We start from the raw sequence: 25,204 nt of genomic DNA, 5'->3' as shown, positions 1-25,204 counted from the left end.
TTGGTGAAGGCAGGGACTTCACATACATCATAGCATCTCTTAGCAAATCATCACACACCTCGGGAAAAATCATAAAACAACTCTAAAACATGATTAGCATATTCACTGGTGGGAACAAGTTGGGTAGGGGTGATTGGTTAGTACAAGAGGGGGGATTAGTTTGAACTGATTGGTTTAAGCCAAGAGGGGTGTTCGTGCTGAACTACATGGTTTCCCAACACCATAAACTACTGGGAAGGTCATCAGGCATCCCAGGTATTTCCCTGTCTCATGCTGATTGGTGGCTGCTAGGGGATTGCTATGGGTCCCCACCTAGCCTGACTGAGTCAGGGACACCTGGCACCACAGATCTCTCCTGTTATTTGTAGATACACAATTTAGCAGGGTGGGAATGTGCCTAGGAGTGCTCTGTGGGTCTTTCCAAGGACAAAGGTCATGCTCCTTCTTTGGACAGGCTTTGCTCTGAGGTAGAGGCTGGTTTTTCAGGGCCAGCAGAAAACAGTCCATCAGCTGTTCACCCTGAGAGATGACAGTCAGGAGTGACTGGCTCTGAAGCAATGATCCCAAGCACCCAGGTAACTGTTGTGGTCCTTCTCAGTTCTACTCTTGGCTGATAGGAGGTAAGAGCCTGGAGAAAGAGTGTCAGATAAGTGATGAAAGAAGGAGAGAAAAGACTGGGCCAAGAACAGAGCATGGGAGGAAAGGACCACAGATTCTGGCATGCAGAAACCAAACGAGATTTGGCAAATTAGAATGTAGATTTGTCGTGAAATAGGAAAATCAGATCATTAGGAGTCCAAGGCAAAACCAGGCAAAGTAAAACAGCAAGTACAAACTGTGAGGCTCCTAAGGAAACATTCTGCCCTTAAGTTACATGATCATGTGTGCTCATGTGGTTGGGCACTGTGTCATAGTCTTGTGACATTCAGTGATTCTGTTAGGAGTATACCATCCCATCTTCAGGCAGACTGGCAGATCTGATTCCTGTGAAGTCACTCCCTTGTTTCTGCTTCCTCTTTTCCCTCACCCAAGTGCTCTTTATTATGCTTCCAAAGTTGGGGCCTGGATAGGTGGAGGTGGGAAACATGCAGTTCACAGAGGTCAAGTGCAATTTCTCCTTCCCTTTTATTGTGTGTGTGTGTGTGTATGTGTGTGTGGTTTTGGTAAAGAATATCTTTCTGTTTTATCATTCATTCATTCATTCATACATACATGCCTGCAACAGGTATTAAAATGCCTATTATGTCCTGAATGTTGCTGTCAATACAAAAAGTAAATGAAGGCCATATAAAATCATATAAAACCTTCTAACTTTTAGAGAATAATGGGAAAATAGAGCTAAAACAATAAGTGCAGTAAAGAGTCACAGATAATAGGAGAGAGGGTGCACAGAATGTAGTGGGAGACGATAGAGGGTCGGGCTCTACTGGGAGTGTCATGAAAGGCTTCACAGAAGAGCTAACTTTTGAATTGGATCCTGACTCATGGGATCAGTGGCATTTAGTGTAGGCAGGCCATTGCAAGAGCTTGTACATATGGGGAACTGTAAGCAGTTTAATGTGACTGGTGTTTAGGTTACCCAAGGGTGGAGAGAGAAGTGGACCAAACCACTACAGATCATGGCAAGACACATGCAAGACACAGACCTTGGACTGAAGTTGGGACACTCTTTCTTTTGGAACTAGAAGTAGATTTAAATAACTTTGTAGGTGTGGAGGTAGATGGTTGAAGGGGATGACCCCTGTTGACATTAGTTTTATGTAATTTGCTTAGAGGAGGAGATCAGGTGTGAGTCTGTGAATATGGATGTGTGTCGTGGCGGGGTGTGTGTGGTTAGGGTGGATGGAGTAAGGGCCATGGATTCATAAAGACTTCTCTACATTTGCCACCAGTTTTCCTTCTTTATTTTTTTCTGGTAAGTTTGATCACCTCTGATCTCAGAATCTTTTTGTTTTGGAGCCTCCTAGCGGATGCCATAGGATCTGACAGAGTAAAAGAGAGAACAAGAAAGGAGTTGAGACCTACTGCCAAAAGTGCAAGGGAGATGGAGGAAAAATGAGTAATGAATGGATGAAGAGAAGAGGGAAGTGTGAGCCTGAAAACCTGGCTGAAATGAGTCCCTTTTATGTGGATGGAGCAGAGCAGAATCATAGAGCATCTCAAATCCTGAGGCTGAGAGAAGAGGGAAACAGATGGGTGCAATGATTCATACACATCTTGGATGTGCCAGGGAGACTGCTTATAAAACTGTGAGTTAAAAACACAAGAGTGTAGTTGGCCTTGATGCTAAAGCAATGGGTGAGCACTCAGATAAGTTTTGATGAGACAACAGGTATATAACTCCATGTTGAAAAGTGTTGAAGGCATCACTGTTAAAAAGAAAACAATATTGGTAGTGGCCATTGTTGAGTATTGCAGAGAGGGTGGAGAGTGCTTTTTCTTTCCTGTATAGGGTTCCTATAGGCCTCACAGTCCCAGCCTCAGATGGGCATCTTTGGGTTCTCACTCTCTCTGGTCTCCTCTCCTCATTTTCTTCTGCTGCTCTCTACTTCCTTCCCTAGCCCTAGACCCATGCTTCCCCTCTGGGTGCTGATGACACCCTGGTGATGCTCTACAGGATGAGCTTGAGAACACTGTCCTTGACATTGGGTCCTTCCAGTTCTCCTGGCCATGACTGAGGTTTTCCTGATTACTCAAATATTAATAGACTTTCATAGAAAAACTTCTTTGCCTTACTATGAGTGAAGATTCCCACCATGGAAAGGGAGTGGAAAGAACATAAGGAGTGAGGGACCAGGAGCTCTGTATAGTCATACGGAGATTTCTGGAAAGAACTTAGCAAAGTTAGGTCACTATTTTACAATTCATTTGGGCTCTTTCACTGCCAGTGATGGATGAGCGAAGGTTTGTGAAATCCAGGCAAAGGGGATGGTGCTAGAGAGGCTTGTATTTAAGAGCATTAATGGGCATGAAGTGTTAGGCAGAGGTTGGGAAAAGATAAGGTTGCAGAGGTGGATGAGGCCAGTCCTTGGAGGACTTGGTCATTTTAATAAATTTGAATTTGTGCAGTCAGTCATCAGGAACACTAAAAAAATTTTAAGCTATGGAGTAGCATGGTCCTATCTGACTTTCTAAATAAAACTGACAGGTGGGTAAAATATAGACTTGAAAAGAAAAAAATCTGGGGCAGAAAAGTTAACTAGGGATATTATTATTTATTTATTTTTTTTTAGGTAAAAGATGATGAAAGCCTAACTAAGAAAAGATTGAAGAAATATTTAGGAGTAAAATGGATATGTGGACATATTATCTAATGGGGCTGCTTTAGTGAGTTGGGTTGCTATAACAAAATATCATAACTGGGTGGCTTAAGTAAATGTTTATTTCTCACAATTCTGGAGACTGAGAATTCTAAAATCAAGATACTGGCAAATTCAGTTTCTGGTAAGGACCTGTTCCCTGGCTGTTTTCTGGTTCTGTTATCACCTGGCCAAGAGAAAGAAAGCTCTAGTAACTTAAAAATAATCTATTCCCATCATGGGGACTCTACCCTCAACATCCCATCCAAACACAAGAAGCCATGATGGACAGCGTGGAGCGAGGAATCACAGATTGCCTCATGCTTTCTGATCTTGGTGGTTAGGGTGTTAGGGGATTTGGAGAAATTCTGACCTGAGTTATGGTGCAGAGGTGGCTGTCAGAGTGTGTGGTCAATAGAAGGGCAGAGACAGGGTATGTGGTCAATGGAAGGACACAGCAGCCATGGCATAGAAATAGCTGCTTCTGTCTGTGTGCTCCACAAGGACATGGAAGGTTTTCTGGAGCAGCCACAAACTATTGGAAATTGATTTCTGCATTGACCTCAGCCACCCTGCTCAATGTCTGACTGTCCAGACCAGCCTCTTAGCTAGCTGCTAGTGAAGTGATTTACCAAAAAAAGGTTCACTAGTCCCAGACTGGTTAGAGTTGTATTTTTCTCTCCCCTTTCCTTATATGTTCTGTTTTTATCCCTTGATAGTCTGATGTCTACCTACTTCCTGTAATTAAAACAACAAGCAACATTACTAAATAAAGATCGTTGAGATGTTTTTGACAACACTATGTCACTACGTGATAAAAATTGAGAATATGCAGAGAATGATACTACTTATGTTATAGAACCCAAATCATATATTTTTGTAAATACATCAACCTATATAAAAATGTAGAAGGATGGGCTGGGGATGTGGCTCAAGCGGTAGCGCACTCGCCTGGCATGCGTGCGGCCCGGGTTCAATCCTCAGCACCACATACAAACAAAGATGTTGTGTCTGCCAAAAAATAAAAAATAAATATTAAAATTCTCTCTCTCTCTCTCAAAAAAAAAAAAAAAAAAGAGGAGATATCCACAGTGCTAAGAAAGCCACTGAAGGAAAGACTTTAAAAAAAATGTAGAAGGAAACATGATAAAATAATAACATAAATTGCTTTTTGGAAAGAAAGTGGGGTTGGATAGCATTAAGTTGAATTTTAACTCTACAGTTTCAATTTTTTACAATGAAAATGAGTAGATAAAGTACCTGCAATTAAAAATAATTAAGAGGAAACTAGAAGCTGGGAGTGGTGAAGCACACCTGTAATCCCGGAGACTTAGGAGTGTGAGGAATGAAGATTTGCATTCATGGCCAGCTTGGGCATCTTAGTGAGACACTGTGTCGAAAAAAGAAAAATGAAAAGTGGTTGGGGTGTAGCTTGATGGTAAAGTGCCCCTGGGTTCAATCCCCTGTACTATACAAAGAAAAAGACAAAAAAGAAAGAAACAAGAGACAAAAGGAAGAATCAAAGGAAAGAAGGAAGGAAGGCAGGCAGGAAGGAAGGCAGGAAGGAAGGAAGGAAGGAAGGAAGGAAGGAAGGAAGGAAGGAAGGAAGGAAGGAAGGAAAGCAACTATTGAACATTTTGAGTCATTAACTAGAGAATCTGAGAGACCTAGGGAACCTATAGCAGAGGAGACAGGAACATGCCTACCATATCATGCCCCAAAGTTGAATACAAAAGAAAAAGGCTTTACCTGAAAGCTTTTGGTTGTGTGAAACCTAACAGCAAACACCAAATGTGATATCCTGACAGGGCAACAATATTAAAACAAGGAAAGCAAATATATGTGCATTCATTAATCAAAGCAACTAGCCAGGAAGTGTGTGCAGAAATAAGAGGCCAAACTAAGGAAGCCTGAGAACCTAGAATAGCAGGAGTGAGGGTGATGGAATGGGGTCAGAAAGGGTGATCTGGGTACCTGAAATGCCATAGAAGCCTTCAGTGACTCTTTGCAATGGTGGCTGACATAAACCAGTCAGGGCTTTCTCATGGAAGAGAATGGAATGGATACCACCATGAGAGGAAATGGTAGTGTAGTGGCACCCCCTTTCTCCACAGAAAATCCTAACTGGGTTTCTCCAGAAATCTTCACCATGGCTAATTTTAGGACCGTCAGCAAAAGAGTCTCTACAAAAGAGTTCAATATAGTCAAACTTCCTATTTTCGTGTTGCCCTATTTGACTTGGCCACTAGCCTGAAAGATATTAGCACTCCAGGTGCTGGACACCCCCTTACTAGTTTTTCACGAACATTTATCCAGTATAGTAGTTTGTAGAAATGTGTAAACAAGGCCTCTGGCCTTGAGCTGGGCTTCACAGAGATGTCTACATTTCTAAGAGAAGTTACCAATCGGGCTCCATGGTAACAGCTGGCAGGGGGAGGAAAGAAAGGGGAGAAGAAGCTCTCCCTTTCTCAAGTGTTGTCCTTGAAGGGTTAACTTGCCAAGAACAGTGAAAGAAAAAGCTGATTTTATGCAAACTTCTGCAGACTGTGAACTTCTGAGCCCCTCCCCTTACATGCTGGGTATAAAACTCTAAAACTACCTGAACTTGGGGTTCAGGGGATTGATTGATTACAGCAAAAGCTGTGCCTGCAGAACCCAGCTGCAGCCAAATAAAATTATTTCCTGCTATCTTCGGAGCCTTGCCTCATCTGTCCCTAAAACAATAGAAGTCTTTGATCATGACCACCAAGACTTTTGCCTCTATTTTTATCTCTATAGGTCATCAACAAAGATGTTATTGTCTATTTGGTAGAGTTAAATCAACCCTTGAATATTTTCTTTTGATCAGTGGTGGCATCTCTGTGGTATGTAATTACAAAACATGAATATTCTCTTGCACTGAATTAAAAGGTCTCAAAAGAAAATTATGTAATTTAAGAGGATAAAACATGTTTGCCATCCTTTCATTATAGCAATAAATCTTGCCTTAAAAGGAACTGAAATTCAAATCTAACTTGAAGAGGGGTAAAACAAAAAGAGAGGGCTTTATTGGGAGCGATAGCCAGTGTCTCATTGGGGGGTTCTTCTTCTTGCCCAGGAGAATGTAAGTCACCCTCAAACTTAAAGTCTCAAAAATTAGTGAATAACAAAACACAAATATTCAGAAATATATTTCCAAATGCAAAGCCCCTGATAGATCTAGTCCACATGGGCTCTGGAACTAGATAAAAAAAAAGATGGCTGGTGGTTTATTTATGGGGTATATCAAAGGCAGGGTAAGATTTCCAGGGCAGAGTCTTGCTTCCTAATGTCAGGAGGTTGATTGACATCTTGGCAGGTCACACCCATCTCAGGCGCTGTGTAGGATCTTTGGCAGAGCTTGAGGGGGAAGTTCACCTGTAGCAGGTGATCAATCCCTGTGGGGGTGCCATGGGAGGTTCCCAATGCCAGACTTATCCCCTCAGTAGGCTACTATGTGCAACATAGTCCCCACAGATGGCTCTTGACAGAGCTTTCTGTCTTTGTACTACTTAGTTAAGGCAGAACTGTATTTTTTAAATTTTTATTTATTCTTTTTAGTTGTACATGACAGTAGAATGTATTTTGACATATTATACATGCATGGAGTTTAACTTGCCATTTTTGTGGTTGTACATGATGTAGAGGTACACTGGTCATGTATTCATACATGATATAGGGAAGTTATTTTCAATTCATTCTACCGTCTTTCCTGTTCCCATCCCCCTCCCTTCTCCCCATTCCACCCCATAGTCCATTTCAGTGAACCTCCACTTCCCCCACATCTATTGTGAGTCAGCATCTGCATATCAAAGAGAACATTCAGTTATTTTTTTTGTGGGGACTGGCTTATTTCATTTAGCATGAGTGTCTTCACTTCCATCTATTTACTGGCAAATGCCATAATTTCATTCTTCTTTAGGGCTGAATAATATTCCATTGTGTGTATGTACCACATTTTCTTTAACCATTCATCTGTTGAAGGGCATCTATGTCAGTTCTATACATAGCTATTGTGAATTGATCTCCTATGAACATTGATGTGGTTGTGTCACTATTATGGTGATTTTAAGCCCTTTGGGTATATGCTGACAAGTGAGATAACTGGATGGAATGGTGGTTCCAGTTCAAGTTTTCTGAGGAAACTCCATACTTCTTTCCAGAGTGGTTGCACCAATTTGCAATCCAACCAGCAACATATGAGTGAACCTTTCTCTCCACATCCTTGCTTCTATATTCCCAGGAGCTGTGTGCCTAAGATCAAGGTCAAGGCTGAAAAGACTAGCACAGAGCCTCATGCAGGGCATTCCTATAGCAGCCAGGCATTCCATGTCTGCACAGAAGTTTTCCTAGCAGCCAGGCATTCTGTGCCTTTGCAAAGAAACTTCCTAGCCACTAAGCATGCCACAGTTATGAAGCCATCCAAGACCCCAAACCAAACACAGAACCCTTATTCTTGCCAACATTTATTTCTACTTGTATTCTTGATAATTGCCATTGTGACTGGAGTGAGATGAAATCTCAGTGTAGTTTTAATTTGCATTTCTCTATTTGCTAGTGATGTTGAACATTTTTTTCATTTTATTTGTTGACTGATCATATTTCTTCTTCTGGGAAATATCTGTTCAGTTCCTTTTTCTATTTATTGTTTGGGGTTTTTTTTTTTTTTTTTGGTTTTAAATTTTTTGAGTTCTTCCTGAAGATTAATGCTCTAGCTAAGGTGCAGGTGGTAAAATTTTTCTCCCATTCTGTAGGCTCTCTCTTCACGTTCTTGATTGTTTCCTTTGCTGTGAAGAAGCTTTTTGTTTGGATACCATCCCATTTATTGATTCTTGATTTTACTTCTTGTGCTTTAGGGATCTCGTTGAAAAATTCAATTCCTAAGCAACATGATGGAGAATTGGGCCTACATTTTCTTCTAATAGATGCAGGGTCTCTGGTCTAATGCCTAGGTCCTTGATCCACTTTGAGTTGAGTTTTATGCTGGGTGAGAGACAGGGGTTTAATTTCACTTTGTTTCAAATGGATTTCCAGTTTTCCCAGAATAATTTGTTGAAGAGGCTCTCTTTTCTCTGATGTATATTTATGGCGCCTTTGTCTAGTATGAGATGACCATTCATGTGGATTTGTGTCTGTGAAAGACCTTATATTTAACATCTTTTTTTTTTAATTCCTAAGAAGGGAAATCAAAAGAAATGACATAGTTCCTACCTCAGGGGTTGCTGGCAGTAGGTATAAGTTTTGACCCATGGGTATTGACTTCTTGTATAATATACTGAGAAGAGTTCTGGGGCCATGTCTGGGTTTACTTATACAGAGAAGGGCAAGTAATTGATGATGACTGTGTGACAGTTTATATAATGTATATTTTCTCACTCCGTGGGAATGACTTCAGAGTTGATGATCTTTTCACTTGGCCATGATATCATTTATTTTTTGTACTATTGGGGATTGACCCAGGGGTGCTTTCCCCCTGAATGACCTCCTCCCCTTCCCTTTGTTGTTTTTTATGTCAAGACAGGATCTCTCTAAGTTGTCAAGGCTGGCCTTGAACTTGCCAAGCCTGGCCTTAAACTGGATATCCTCCTGCCCAGTGTGCTGACTAGCTAGGATTTCAGGCATGCACCACTGTGCTTGGCTATGAAATCTTCTTTTAATGAAGGAACTAATATTACTTTCAGTTGCCAGGAAACATTTATGGGCAGATGGGGACTCTTCCTAACCTTAAAGAATGTCCGGTGTTTAATGAATGGAAAGAAAGAAAGTAAGGGAACAGCATGAGCAAATGTAGGAAGACGGGACTCAGTCTTTGAGTAATGGATTGTTTAGTCAACAGTACTAGTTGGGAGAGCAATGTGAACACCACAGTGTAGCTTGATGTCCGGGTGCCTTAAGTCCCAGGAAGAACAAGGATTTAACTCTATAAGAACCAGTAAATCAGAGCAAATTATTGGTACATACAATATTGTAAGAAGATTAAGCTGATGTTCAGCAATTGTGTACAACTGGATTGACGGGGAATGAGGGATGAAGTCAGAGTAGTCAGGCTACTGCTACAGTCCAAAGATTTGGAACACAGCGATTTATGACAAAGACCGTCTCATGGGCACCTTTTACATTCAGGCATTGAACTATGCATTTGACATCAGTAATCCGTTAATCCTAAAAACAATATGATGAAGATAGTATTACCATCCTCCTTTTTATGATGAAGAAACAGGTCATGAAGTTAGTGATGGTGTTGATCTTCAAGGCATAGGTGATCTGACACCAAAGTGCCACTTTCTCTTGTTTAAAAAAAGTAAGTGGGCGGAAAAAATCTGTGAGTATTGAGAAGGGGGGACTGGTAATTGATTTGGTAAGATATTGAAAGCAGTTTGTTTTAAGATTTTGAACAGCTTTCCATAGTCTGTTTCACTAACTATTCACACAAGCAATTTGAATAAACTAGTGAAACTGTTTACTTTTACCATAGATATTGTACTCTTCATGGTTTCTTTTTCATTCATTGAAATTTTTTTGATAGTGACTCATTCAATTCTTATTTATTGTTTATTATTATTATTATTTGCAGCGCTGGGCATCCAACCCAGTCATCACACATACTAGACAAGTACTCTACCACTAAGCTACATCTCTAGCTTAGGTTTTTGTTTTTTTAAAATTAAGGTAAAATACACATGACATAAAGTTCATTTTCTTAACCATTTTTGAGTGTACAATTCAGTGGTATCAAACATATTCATAAAGTTGTGCAACTATCACCACCATCCATCTCTACAACTCTTTCTGTTTTGTAAAACCCAATCTGTAGTCATTAAATAAATCCCTGTTTCCTCATCCTCTCAGCCCCTGGCAATCACCATTTTACGTTCTCTTGCTATGGTTTTGACCACTCTGCTTGATGTAAATAGAATCATACAGTATCTGTCCTTTTACAACTGGCTTATTTCACTTTTTAATCCATGATATAGCATGTACCAGAATTTTCTTCCTTTTTAAAGCTGAATAATATTCCATTATCTGCATAAACCACATCTTGTTTATCCACTTATCTTTTAGTGGACTTTGGATTGCTTCCTTGCTTTAGCTATTGTGAAGAATGCTCTTAGGAATATGGGTGTATACACATTTCTTTTAGACTCTGCTTTCAATTGTTTTGTGGAGGTCTACTGCAGATTTTATGATCCATTCATATAAATGGGTTGTGACACCAACCTTAAAAACTCTGAGCTACAAGATATGAACAAGACAAAAAGTAAACATCGTCTCTGGTTTTTGGCTGGAGGATGAGTACCACTGATGCTTAGAGAAGAAGACCTTAGAAGGGGCTACCCTAACAAATTACTACAAACACCATGGTTAAGACAACAATAATTAAATTCTCACAGTTTTGGAGACCAGAAGTTCAGAGTCAGTATTACTGGGTGAATGTCAAGGTGTCAGCAGTGCCACATTTCCCCCAGGGACTCATGGCAGAATCTGTTTCTCACTTCTTCCAGTTTCTGTTGGCTGCTGGAATTCCCTGGTTTGTGGCCAGTCTCTGCATTCATAGTCACTCACGTTTACCTTCTTCTCTTGTGTGTAATCTCCCTCTTTTAAGGACACTTGTGACCTTACTTAGAGGTTTTCTGGATAATCCAGAATTTCCCCATCTCAAGACCCTTAATTGAAGAACATCTGCAAAGATTTTTTTTTTTTGGTTACTTAACATAGGTTCTAGGAATTAGGATTTGGATCTCTCTCCCTCTTTTTTTCCCCCCCTGGGGTGAGGGGGTGTCATTATTCTACCTACTAGTGTTGGCAGAGGATGGAATTGAGTGAATTCAGATCTTGAACTGTCAGATATTCAGTTATCTTGAAAGCAATTAGGAAAACAGTGCTTGGATTTATTAATATATAAAAGATAAATGTTGTAATTATATATTGTGTTTCATTAACATCAAGGTAACAGTTGTAGTTGTGAGCAGATACATGCTCATGCAAGCACCGACTGGACTCATCTTCATAAAACGTCCAGGGCTGGGTATTGGGCAAAGAGTACGCTCATGTCAGACTTTTTTGGAGAGCAATAAGGATCACATTTCTATAAGCATACAGGTGTATCAGATAACATGCATCTCTCTGTCAGCCACCTAAGGAATCACAGTATATTAGTGCAGGTGTAGACCCACTTTGTTCAAGTATGATTAAATACCTCGCACAGGATCTGCCATATATAGGTGCTTAACAAAATATTTGTTAAATGATTATATAATTTTGTATTTAAAAGTGATCTCTCATTATAAAAATCTGGTATTTTTCTGCCTTATTTTCTCTTTTCTTGTCTACCAGAAACCTGCATTCAGAAACCAACATTTTCAACATTTAAAGAAAAGAAAAAAAAATTTTAAATAAATGGAGGGATGGGGCTATGAAGATGGCAAGGATGGTAGAATGAGACAGACATTATTTCCCTATATACATGAATGATTGCACTACTGGAGTGACTCTGCACCATGTACAGCCAGAGAAATGCCATGCATAGGACAGTCATTTGAAAAAAATTAATAGAAGGCAATGTCCACTATCTTCTATGACACTGGAGTGGACTTGTCTGACTTCAGATCCTCTCCAAGTGGTTTTACAATGAAAAAAAAAAAAAACAGTGAAAATAAAGTATTTTGAAGAGATTAATTTTTTTCTAAATAATTAAAGCTGGGTTTCAATAAATAATGTTAATTACCTTTCCAAAGATATAGCTTTAGCCAGGATAGGGGGACACAGTTGTAGATATTTTTTAGGTTCTGTTACTACGGGTAAGTCACATTATGCTGAATAAGGATTAGGCTGTGTTCAGAAGCACAAAAAGTGAAGTGACCTTGAACTGATAGGTAAGAAAAATATGAGGAAGAATGTTGCAAGACATTTCCTCCTACCCCAGGAGAGAGAGAGAGAGAGAGAGAGAGAGAGAGAGAGAGAGATCCAAATCCTAATTCCTAGAACCTATGTTAAGTAACCCCCCCAAAAAAAATGTTGCAAGACTGTAGAATGAATCCGATATAACTTTTCTATGTTCACACATGAATACACAACCAGAGTAAGTCCACATCATGTACAACCACAAGAATGGTAAAATATAGTCCCTGTATGTATGACAAGTCAAAATTCTACTGTCATATATAACTAAAAAGAACAAATAAAAAAAGAAGAATGTTGCTATCAGTGATCTAATGCTGAAAATGACTTCATGTCATCAGAGAACATGTAAAATACAGATTTAATGAGCAAAATGTGACCAAAAATTCATGGATAATTTTGGAACAATTTTTTATTTTATAGTACTGGGAAGCACTTATAAAATCACCCACAAAACTTAAAAAAAATTACAATTTACTTTTTACTACAAAACTTACCAATCACTGTGTTTTATAGAGATTATTTCATTTGATCATCTGCTTATGGAATTTGGATATTTATTCATTTGTTAATAAGTCATAGGTAAGTAGAGATTTTTTGAGTAGTAGAATATATGTATGAGTTATGCTTTAAAAGAGTATGAGGGTCTGTTAATAGGTTAATGAGGAAATGGAGGCACTTAGTAGATAAAGAAAATTGAAAAACAGAATAATGGCATTCGAAATGGAAATGAGAGGATGAATTTCGCTATTTGAATGAAATGGACATGATTAAAGGTCAAGTGAGAATTAGTTCATTTTAGATGGTGGAGTTTGAATTTGTTGAATTGTGGCAAGGTCTAATCAGTTGGAAACATTCTAATTGAACATGATCTTTTATGGAATGCTGAGCATAACATGAAAGGAAGTTTGTAAGTTTGGTCCATTCGTCCTCACTTAAACTTGGCATTGGGGCCCAATAGAGTTAGATCATAAGAATCCTGATTGCCACTTTTCTCTGTCTAATCTTGGGCAATTTACTTAGCTACACAGATCCTTAGCATTCTTGGCTTACTATACAATGTCCATAATAACACCTTTAACGTGGAATCATTGTGCATCTTATATAGGGTAAATTGTGTGCCTTGGTAAAAATGAGTGCTCAATATATGGTAATTATTGATCTTGCCATACTTTATTTGCTTTATTCAACCTCATTCTCTCAAGAACGTACACTGGAATTTTCCAGTGGCTATCTGATGATATGATATCACAACAGATTGAATGAAGAATCAGGCATGAGAATCCTGCCTTCTGTTAAGTCAGGAATTAAAGAGATTTGCAAAAATTTAAACAATAATACTGTTAGATTAAAAACTACAAGGGCTGTTATTTTGGGATAGGTTCCTCCACAGACCAGGCTAAAAATCAAAATGGAGTCATTCATGCTAAAGTTCCATGTCACCAAACTGTAACTAAACTGTTTATCTGATCTTCAGAGAAATCAGTATTAGAGAGATAGTAGCCAAATTTCTCAACAGGTCAGTTTCAATTGGCATGATGAAGAAATTCCCTCTGTTTTAATACTTACACATAAAGGTAACCTGAAGTAACATGATGTTAACCTATCAGGTCTGTCTTCCTGCCCCAGGATCATAAGGAAAATAACTGAAATGAACTATCCTTTTTTTCAACTTTGTCTGTCTATAAAAAAAAAAAAAATCATCATGCTTTTCTGGGATCATTGGAACACTTATTCTATTTTATAGAATGAAGTGTTGCCCAAATCTAGGAACAAGAATAAAGTCAATTAAGATCTCTAAGTGAATTAGCCAATCCCAAAAAAACAAATTCCCAGTGATTTCTCTGATTTAAGAATGCCGATTCATAATATGCTGGGGTGGATGGGAGGATTAAATGAACTATCTAGAGATAGGGCAAAGGGGAAAGGGGAGGAGTAGGAAGAGGAATAGGGGTAGGAAAGACAGTGGAATGTGATGATCATCATTACCCTAAGTATATGTATGAAGAAACAAATGGTGTGACTCTACTTTGTATACAACTAGAGACATGAAAATTGTGCTTTATATGTGTAATATGAATTGTAATTCATTCTGTTGTCATATATAACAAATTAAAATTTAAAAAATATAAAAAAGAATAAAATACTACGTAAATGATTCTGCATCTTTTCCAAGGTTATATCATAAAAAGTGATGCAATGTCTGCCTGTCTCTTCCTTGAAACCCATACACAGTGCTGCGAGAAAGATAAGCAGTCACTTGGAAAAGTCCATGTGTGCATGTTCTGCCCATCACTCAGCCAACATGTAGACCATTATGAACTGCATAAGAGACTAGATCATCAGATAATTCCAATTCCCCTGCTTCTCAGCTGCCCCATCCAGTACTGACTGGAGTAGAGACAAGTTTCCCACACCTCTTTCCAGATTATAACTGCATGAAAAAAATAAATGTCAATATTTTATACCAAAAAAAAAAATCTCTAAGCTAAATTGTCATTTTGTTCTTTAACCATGCTCTTTTCACTAAATTTTTATTTTTAAAAAAGTCATAAAAGTAATAGTAAATGTATTACATTAACATGTAATAAATTTATTATTGTCAGTTAAACATAAATATCTAAATATTTGCATTGACAGATATCCACAGAAACAAAAATTTCTTTGGGGCCTACAAATTCCGAGTTGTGAAGGGGTTCTGACAGCTGATTGAGAGTTGTGGCAAGTGGGATCCAGTAGGGCAGATTCCACAGTCTAGAGCATATCTCTGAACGTTTTAATAGATTTGGTTTCCTTTGTGACAACTGAGAAGTAGCTGATGAGGAAAGCCTGGGAGAGGTGAACTTCTGGTAGAGAGTGATAAGAGGAAATGACAGCTGAGGACTCAGAGGGAAATGATAGGCCTGGAAGGGTGGTTTTCAAGAGAGCTAGTCTCTCCATTTAGTTCACTCCCCAAGGGTGCTTTAGGATGTGAGATGATGACCATGCATTCTAAGAATTATTTGTTTTATTGATTTATAACATACTTTTGGCATGTAAAATGTACAGTGGGGACTATTTCTGGAAAGGGTCTAATTATTACTTCAGAAAGCCATGTCAGCACCTGAGGCTTTGAATTGAAGGACCGAAGATCCCTTGACAGGTTAAAACCACTCATATCCCAAGCAGTTTGTGAATAGAAAACCATCTCTGGGTCATCCTTACTTAAAACCACTTTTTTAAAAATCTATATGGAGGGGCTTTGTTAATTGTGATTAGTTTTATAAAGAAAGACTGAACCCATGATAAATGTTCTTTCAACTCTTTCCTCTCTTTAAAGAATGAGTTAAGTGATTTTACTAGATTAATAACAAGTGATCACAGGTCATGGTGTGTGTCATAATCTATTTTTCCAGTCTGCACATGTTAGTCATGGTCTGAGGTGGAGTGTTTCATGTTTTCAGATACCTTGTCTTTTCTTAGTCCCGAAAGTTCTCTTTTGCAAAAGAATACTGTGAAACATAAAAAAGGAAAAGCAAGTAAAACTCCTAGATTTCAAGGTATGCCTTGCAAAATAAAATAACTCTTTTGCATAATATCATTCATGCAACCTGATCCTTGTAAGCCTTTTGTAGTTAGCTGAATTAGTTTGTGGAGTAGTATTGGTAGATAAAATAAACACAAGACTATTCCTGTAAAATTTCCAGGGTAAATTTAAGATTTAGATAAACAATCAATTTTATCTGTTTTTTTTTTTTTTTTTTTTTTGTAGTGTAAGTATGTCTCAAATATCGTGTAGGATAATATTTAGACTGCAAAATTATATTTCAGTTTTACTGGGTACCCTATTAATTTACCTCACCTAGCAGAATGCCTGTGATATGTCTTTACTTAAACAATTTAGGCCATTGCATATAAAGTGTAGGGATTTTTTAAAATACTTTTTAATATGAATACAAAAATATAATTTTGCCAGTTGAAACAATTACACAATTACTAGTTAGCACTATATATATTTGCATTGACAGATATCTATCTATCTATCTATCTATCTATATGTATATATAGATCTATGTATATATATAGATCTATATATCTATATAGATAGATATATATATCTATATATATCTATATATATCTATATATATCTATATATATCTATATATATATCTATCTATATCTATCTATCTATCTATATCTATCTATCTATATATATATATATATATATTTGGTGTGTGTGTGTGTGTCTTGATTTTCAGAAATGGAATCCTAAAACTAGTACCGTGCTGATCTTGCAAATCAAGTTCTGCAGCTTCCCTTGGCAGACATTCCCTCTAGTTAAGGGTAAACTGGCTCCACCCAGCTGCTGAAACGTGATACAAGTTGTAACAAAACCGGAAGTTGGTTAGGCTGCCTTCTCTGCTCAAGGTAAGTGTCTCCTGTTTTCTCTGTCAAAGCTCTTTGCAAAGTGCTTAAAAATTGAAGCTAGCTGGGCGAGAGAAGTGAGAGGAGGCATCGTTGCTGGTGCGGGCTGTCGGGTGGCAGGAGGGATGCTTTACTTGCAAACTTGGTTCTGGAGTTTATATTGGGTGTTCGCGATGGAGTTAGGTTAATAATATGCCCCGTGACTTTGCCTAAGGAGTTTTAATCCCAAGAAAAAGATAGTTATTTGTTAAGATGTGTCTGGGATTCTGAAAAGTATCACTTTATTCCTGCACCAGTTTTTTTTTTTTTTTTTAATTCGAACCGTGGGAACTCCCTTTAATATTTAAATCGAATAACATAATTACCCATGCAAAGGTTACTTAAAGCCTTGCAGTCCCTGCTCCGCAACCCCCATTATGCTGTCTAAGGTCAAAGGGGAATTATCAACTAGTAAATGTGTTATCTGGAGTGTTTCTTAACAAAACTAAACTTTCCAGTTCAGCTATTTTCTTTTTCCTCTGAATAACAAACAAACAAACAAAACCTGGAAACATTCTAGCCTTGTACTTGGATAGTGCAGGGGGGTGGAATGCTTAAGAGAAGATAATGCTAAGTGAAGTTAGCCAGTCCCAAAAATCCAAATGCCAAATTTTTTCTTTGATATAAGGAGGCTGATTCATAGTCCGATGGGGAGGGGGAGCATGGGAGGAATAGAGGAACTCTAGATAGGGCAGAAGGGTGGGAGGGGAAAGGAGGGGGCATGGGGATAGAAATGATGGTGGAATGTGGTGGACATTATTATCCAAAGTACCGGTATGAGGACACGAATTGGTGTGAATATACTGTGTATACAACCAGAAATATGAAAAATTGTGCTGCATATGTGTAATAAGATTTGTAATGGATTCTGCTGTCATAAGATTTGGTTCCTGTTGGTGTATTGATACAAAGCTGGGATTTTTAAAGAAAGGAGTTCTAATTAGTCATTTAAGCTAATGTGTTGATTTGTTTGGACGACTGCACCTTCTTTTCTGCATCTTTCTATTTATTTAATGCCAGTTTCTTTTTAAATTCAATTTATACAAGCATTGTAGGAGTAGTTTTCAAAGTTATTTGCTAGTGAGAATCAAAGGAGATTTATGAGTAGGACATCTTTGCTGCCACTCAGAAGTGTACCATAAGACAAATCACCAATTGTGGTAGGAAAAAAAGTGATAAAATTTTTTATGAGCTGTTACCAAAGCTTATGGAGTTTCCAAGAAAAGAGCAGATATATCAGGTTGGCAGAATTAGGCAAGATTCCAAGGAAGGAAAATGATTTTATTGGAAGAACTTATTACAGTGCACATTGTCCTAATGTTTCATATGTTATTTTATATAACCCTCACAAAAGCCCTTGTTATTGGTGACATTGTCCCTAACAAGTGGGAAGACTCACTGAGTTTAAATAATTTGCTCAGGGTCATTACAGTGGTGACAGCTGGATGACATTCAGTAAATGAACCAATTCAAACCTGAGTCTATGAGAGTTCAAAGTCCATAGTGTCACTGTGTCATAGGGTATAGTAGTTGTTGTCATTGTAAATGAAGGTTCAAGGGGAGCAGGGTAGAGGTTTCCTTTATTAAAACAAAAGCAAAAAAAAATAGTAAAAGTAACATAGGATGCTTGAAATGGAAAAAAAAGAAATAAAAATCTAACTAAAATCGGTTTAGTATATTTTCATACATTCTTTATGTAATGTATAATTTTAGTGTTTTTTGAATTCTAGAATACTACATGCTTTAAAGTATATTTTATATATTATATAAAGGGGTATTAAAGAGAGGAAGTTCTTTCACTTCCCATTTTGAAATTTCCTAAGGGGTAACCACTGTGGAGAACAGTCAGAAGCATGTTCAAAAGTTGTGTTTTTTTTTGCTTTTCTTCTTCTAAGTAATATACATTTTGTGTGCTTCATATCATTTTGCAATTTGTTGGCTTTCATTTCTTGGTGTGGCATGAACTTGCTTCCACGTAAATACATGCAGAATCATGTTTTATGGTTTTTGTGAAATGAATTAATACTTGCCAAACACTTAAAAAATATGTTTAGCTCCTAGAAATAAGCTAATAATTATTAGCTGTTATTTTTGTCATTATCTACTCTATTTCATTCTTTTTAATAGTAAAAGGATTCTATAGTTTGGATACAGAACAGTACTATTATTTTTATAATTTAAATTATGTTAATTTTTTGGTATTATAAATAATCTTGGATATTTTTGTGGGGTTTTCTGTAAGATAAATTTCTAGAATTGAAGTTCCTTGATCTGAAGTTAAACATATTTTTAGTTTAATAGGATACTGTCAATTTTCCTCCAAAAATATTGTGGTAATTTACCTTCATCATTGTATACAGGAGTGCTCAATACTTTGTTTTTTTGCTTATGTTGAATTTTATCCTTCTTGCCTTTTACATGAAATGATGGGCAGTGTACATTTTATTTATTTATTTATTTATTTTTAAGGAGACAGTGATAGAGAGAGAGGGAGAGAATTTTAATATTTATTTTTTTAGTTTTCGGCAGACACAACATCTTTGTTTGTATGTGGTGCTGAGGATCGAACCCAGGCCGCACAAACGCCAGGCGAGCGCGCTACTGCTTGAGCCACATCCCCAGCCCAGCAGTGTACATTTTAAAACATAGTTTAAGTATTGTGTACAGAGATTTTTGTCTTATTTTTTCCACTGAAACTATTATGCAAGGATTATTTGTAAAAGAAAAAAAAATTTAAGATAATTTCAGTGATCACAAAAATAAAATATTCCATATCCAAACTATAAAATGCTGTGTATTAATTAAAAGAATAAAATAGTGTCAAAGATGACAGCTAATAATTATTAACTACTTTCTAGTAACTAGGAATATTTTTCCTTGCAAAAATATATTTATTTATTTTTTTAGTTTTTCGGTAGACACAACATCTTTGTCTGTATGTGGTGCTGAGGATTGAACCAGGGCTGCACGCATGCCAGGCGAGTGCACTACCGCTTGAGCCACATCCCCAGCCCCTGCAAAAATATATGTACATACATTTTTACACGAGTAGGAGTTTGACAGATGGAAAATGGAGGTCTCTGAAGGCAGAACATGAGTAGAAAAAAGCAGTTTAAAGTGGACATGTTGGTGCATGCTCATAATCCCAGTGACCCTGGAGGTTGAGGCAGGAGGATTGAAAGTTTGAATCCAGCCTCAGCAATTTAGGCCATAAATAATTTAGCGATATCCTGTCTCAAAATAAAAAGGGCTGAGGATGTGGACCAGTGCTAAGTTTAGCACTTGGGTTTCAATCCCTGGTATTAAAAAAAAAAAAAAAAAAAAAAAAAAAAACTCCAAACAACCCACCCCCACTTACCATTCTAGAATAGCACATGGAGTATTGCTGTTATAGCAGCATAACAAAATCCTCAAAATTTGAGTTAGACTGAAGGGTACAAAATATTAAATATCTAATACTTTGTTCCTGAATTTGATAATTCCTGGAAAGCTGATGGATGATTTTTGGGGAGATGAGATTGATGGGAACTGTGCTTTAGGAAAATGATTTGGTTGTGTTAAGTAAGATTAGAATGGAGATACAGACATAGGGTGCCCTAGAGTGTTTCATTAATCTGCGTGACAAGTGAGGAGGACTTTGTGCTGGGAGGTGCTGACAGAATGGACAACAGTGGCCCTATGTAATGGAGGAAGGAAATGCAAAAGAGAAGAAAGGTGGAAGGAGTAGGTAGGGGCACAGAAGGGTGGAGGTGGAATCTGTAGAGCTTGTGTGGTATCCTGGATCCAAAAGAATCTTTGGAATCAAATTTTGAGATTGTAGGATTTTGAATGTTGCTGATTAGAAATAATATTGACAGGCCGCTGTCACATTGGACGCTCAGATACAAGAACTAGACTAGAGGAAAAGAGATGAATTTCATTTCAGAAAAATTGAACACAGTTTCCAAATAGAAACACACGCCTGCACACACACAAACACACAGAAATTTATACATAGTTGGACACTTGAGTCACAGCCTTGTGGATATGGGGCAGGGGCAACTGGGAGATTTTTGAAAGGTTATCCTAGAGGAGGTAATAAAGGCCATGGAAATGAGGAGCCTGCAGGGATAGGAAGTGGCAAGATGAGGACAAGGGAAAAGTCTTGGGGATGGATAGCTTCATGTAAAAGGGCAGAAAGAAAACCACACTTAATTTTTTTTTTCCAGTGGATGTTTTTCTCTTTCTTTAATTTTTTTTTAGTTGTAGATGGACACAATATCTTTATTTATTTCTATGTGGTGCTGAGGATAGAACCCAGAATCTCACATGTGTGAGGCAAGTGCTCTACCACTGAGCCCCAGCTCCAGCCCCTCCAGTAGCTGTTTCTAATATTTGACCTTGTTTCTAGTTAGATTGTCCTTCACTCTCCCTAAAAATCCATTTTCACTTTTTTCTTTTTGCCTCTGGTTCTCTTGTGCCATTCAAGTCCTGCTCATTCTGAATCCTCTTTCCTCCATATGCTTTATTTACTGTCCATGTCCACATTAATGGTCTGATCTGAAGCTGGAGGTAGATTTAGTGGTTAAAACTCAGAAACTAGGGCTGGGGATGTGGCTCAAGCAGTAGCGCGCTCGCCTGGCATGCGGGCCGTCTGGGTTCGATCCTCAGCACCACATACAAACAAAGATGTTGTGTCCGCCGAAAACTAAAAAATAAACATTAAAAAAATTCTCTCTAAAAAAAAAAAAAAAAAAAAAAAAAAAAACTCAGAAACTAGACAGAGACCATACTTTTCACCTCATATTTGCTGTGACTTTGGCAAGTGGTTAAATCAGTGCCTTATTTTCATATTGGGAACAATAAGACCTCTCCAGCCTCCTTGGTTATTGGGAGGAATGCATACTTAGTCCTTGACATAGTGTCTAATTATTATTATTATTTTGTGCAGTACTAAGGATTGACACCAGTGCCTCAAAAAAACTAGACAAGTATTCTACTACTGAGCTACAAACCCAGTCCGTAGTCTTTAGTAATTGTTAGCATAGCTACTATTTTTCCTATACATCTAAATTAATACAATAAAATGCATTTTTTTCCAATTCTGTTTCTTTGTAATTTTATGCAGTTTTTAAAAATGACCTCTGTGAGCTTCTATATCCATGTCAATAATAATAATAATAATGAAAGCTTTGTATGTTTCTTCCAATGATTAGAATTCTTACATGTAAAGCACTAACCATGATGACTGGAATAGAACTGGCATTCAATAAATAGTTATATCATTACATTACAGATTAATAGTGTTTATTTTGTTTCATCTCTTAGTTTTGTGTCTTTAGAGAAGGGGCCTTTTCACTTGGCACCTAATTTTGCTTTGAGGACAAGATTATTATGAGGATCATGAAATGATCCAGACAAAACTTTCTATTGCATATAAATAAGACATTTGCTTCCAATAATTTTTCCACATACAATGAATAAAGAAAATTCCTTGTTGATGATGCTGTGGTTAGGGAAACCAGATTGGGTTCTAGAGTTTCAAGTTGCTTTTTTTCCATTTTTTTTTCCTACTTCCCCCTTACTTTATCTTGCTTTCACTCAAACTCTGAAATCTTTTTCAGAAATCCTTCCAATCATCTTAAATTATTAGATCTGACAGATCTCAAAGAGGTATGCAATGTGGCATTTTTATGCTCTTTGTTTTTTTTATGCTTTTTGTTTTCTCTGAAAATGTCATAACTCTAATTGTTAATCTAAAAAATTTTATCTGTGCTTTCTGCTGTGAAAATGGAGTCTAAAACATTTTTATCTGGGCAAGTGAAAATACTTGACCTATTTTTCAATTTCCCTATAACTTGAGATTCAGCTATCAAAGTCAATTTAATTCTTGATGTGTAAGTTTTCTATAAAGGTGAGGTTACCAGAAAGAAGAGAAGTAAATTTTCTAAAATATTTTAGAAGACTTGAACAAATTAAATGCAGATCCAAGAAATATGTGAAATCTTAGTTGTCTGTTCTCAGTAGTGTTCAGAAGTTAGCACATACTGGTGATATGGTGGATATTGTGTTTTTTGTTTTTGTTTTTGTTTTTGTTTTTTGTTTTGGTACCAGGGATTGATCTCAGGGGCACTCAACCACTGGGCCACATCCCTAGCCCTATTTTATATTTTATTTAGAGACAGGGTCTTACTGAGTTGTTTAGTGTCTCCACTGTTGCTGAGGCTGGTTTTGAACTCCTGATCCTCCTGTGTAAGCCTTCTGAGCTGCTGGGATTACAGGCATGCACCACCATGCCTGGCTACATACTGGTGATATGGAATGTTAATAGTGATAACAAATAATGGCAGTTACCATTTGTTAGCATTCTTCTTATTATTATTGTTTTTTTACACATTGAATTAATCATTTTTATATCCATTCTTTCTGAAGCTTTAGTTCTGTGAAAGAAATCTCTACATTACTACTCAGATTATAAAGTAGACTCAACATTCTGAATTAGGTAGGACGATTTAGATTTCATCATTTATATTACAATATGCCCACTATTCACATTGTTCATTGTGAAATTTGGGTTCCTGATTACTTTCCTTCTTCTCTCTCCAAGTAGGGAACAATGATACAGACATTAAACAAGGATATTAGTTTGTTATTTTCCAATTCTAAAAGTTGGGTGACTTGAGGTATAGTTTCCTCATCTTTATTATGAAGATAAGATCTGCTTGTTGTAAAGATTGCATCAGGTTTAACTGCCAGATTCTCACCAGAATTTGTTTCTTTTCCTCTTTCTGTATGTACTCTTCCCTTTTTTCAAAGGTAAAACTATAATCCAATTTTAAAAATTTGTTCTTTTTAGATAAACATAACAGTTGAGTGTATTTTGACATTTTATACATACGTGAACTGTAAACTTATTCTAATTAGGATTTCATCCTTGAGGTTGTACTGAGAAACTGATGTGACTCCATTTTTGAGAAACCAGCCTCTACCTGTCCAAGGGCGGGGGTGGGGTGGATGGCCCTTGTCCTTGGACAGCCTGTCCAAGGGTGGGGGTGGGATGGGGGCGTGGCCTTGGAAAAACCCACAGAGTGCTCCTAGGCACATAACCACTCTGCTGAGTTGTTTGTCTGTGAATAATAGGAGAGATCTGCAGGGCCAGGTGTCCCTGACTTCAGTTATGCTAGTTCCTGAAAAGGCCAAAGAATGTTTGTGGCCTAAAGACTGACTCTGAAGATCCATAGCAACCCCCTAGCAACCACCAATCAGCATGAGACAGGGAAAAATACCTGGAATACCAGGTGACCCTCCCAGTAGTGATTGATAACATGTTAGGAAACCTTGTAGTTTAGCACATACACCCCTCACAGCTTAAATCATTCAGTTCAAATGTATCCACCTCTTGAACTCACCAACTTGTTCCCACCAGCGAAAGTGCTAATCAATGTTAAGAGTTGTTTAATTTTCCTACAGTATGAAATGATTTACTGTGTGATGTTATATCCCCCAAAACCTATAAAATCTCACTGAACAAAGGACTGGGACTTACTCCTCAGTACCGCTGCATCAGAAATGGTTGTGAGTCCAGGCTTGAGCTTGCAATACAGACTCTTGTGTGATTGCATTGGATTCGGCTCCTGGAGGAGTACAGGACTGGCATAACAGTACATGATGTGGAGTTTCACTGATTGTGTATTCATATATGAACATAGGAAATTTATGTCCAATTCATTCTACTGTCTTTCCTGTTGAAGCCATATTTAAAGTTAGGTAGTCAGTGTAGTTAGGTAAATCGGGTCTAATATCTAGTAAGATCCAAAATGGAGGCCATGTTGAGAATGAATTCCAGGAAAAGCAGAACAACTCTTGGAATGTTGATGAAGTCCTGGAAAAGCCCAAGGCCCAGAGCCCATCCCAAAGAAGTGTTAATGAAACAGCTCCCAGCAAACTTGAAGATGCTGACTCAGAAGTCCTTCCTGCCCAGATTACTTCTTTGGCCCATCTGTGCCCCACCCTTCGGGCCTTCCCACCTACATTCCATCACTGAAAGATAACCAGACAGGAATGGAGGGGGGACCAGATGTAGGCCTTAACTATAAAATGGGAGACAACCGCACTTCCACAGATTCCATCTCTTGGGTTCCCTTCTTCTTCCGGGAGAAGTCTTTTCTGCTGTACTTTAATAAACTTCTACTTTCCACTCTGACCTTGCCTCGGCGTGCATCAACATTGGGGAAGCAAGGACTCGTCACCGGTCAACAGCGGTAACACTGTTCCCATTCTTTTTCCATTCCTTTCATTCTCCTTTTCCCTACTGAACTTCTATTCTTCCCTCCCTCCCTATTGTGTGTTCCAAGAGAACAGTCAGCCTCTGGTTTTGGGGGACTGTCTTATTTCACTTAGCATGATATTCTCCAGTTCCACGCATTTACTGGCAAATGCCATAATTTCATTCTTTTTATGGCTGGATAATAGTCCACTGTGTATATATACCATATATTTTTTTTATCCATTCATCTGTTGAAGGGCACCTAGGTTTGTTTCCACAGCTTAGCTATTGCGAATTGAGC

The 25,204-nt window shown here is 37.8% G+C and overlaps 1 protein-coding gene across 1 annotated transcript in view; it reads left to right on the top strand.

Moving 5' to 3' along the window:
* Positions 1-16,589: 16,589 nt before the first annotated feature.
* The window catches only part of Frrs1 (ferric chelate reductase 1), a 55,031-nt gene continuing 46,416 nt past the window's right edge, over positions 16,590-25,204 (top strand). Inside the window, exon 1 of the mRNA XM_046462401.2 lies at positions 16,590-16,622. The gene's annotated coding sequence lies outside the window, so the exon portion shown is untranslated. The remainder of the gene's footprint in view (positions 16,623-25,204) is intronic.

This window comes from Marmota monax, unplaced genomic scaffold (genome assembly GCF_021218885.2).
Source record: "Marmota monax isolate L192 unplaced genomic scaffold, Marmota_monax_Labrador192_F-V1.1 WCK01_AAM20220418_F8-fsc00070, whole genome shotgun sequence".
NCBI classification, from domain to species: Eukaryota; Metazoa; Chordata; class Mammalia; order Rodentia; family Sciuridae; genus Marmota; species Marmota monax.
This window is presented reverse-complemented; position numbering and strand designations above follow the sequence as displayed.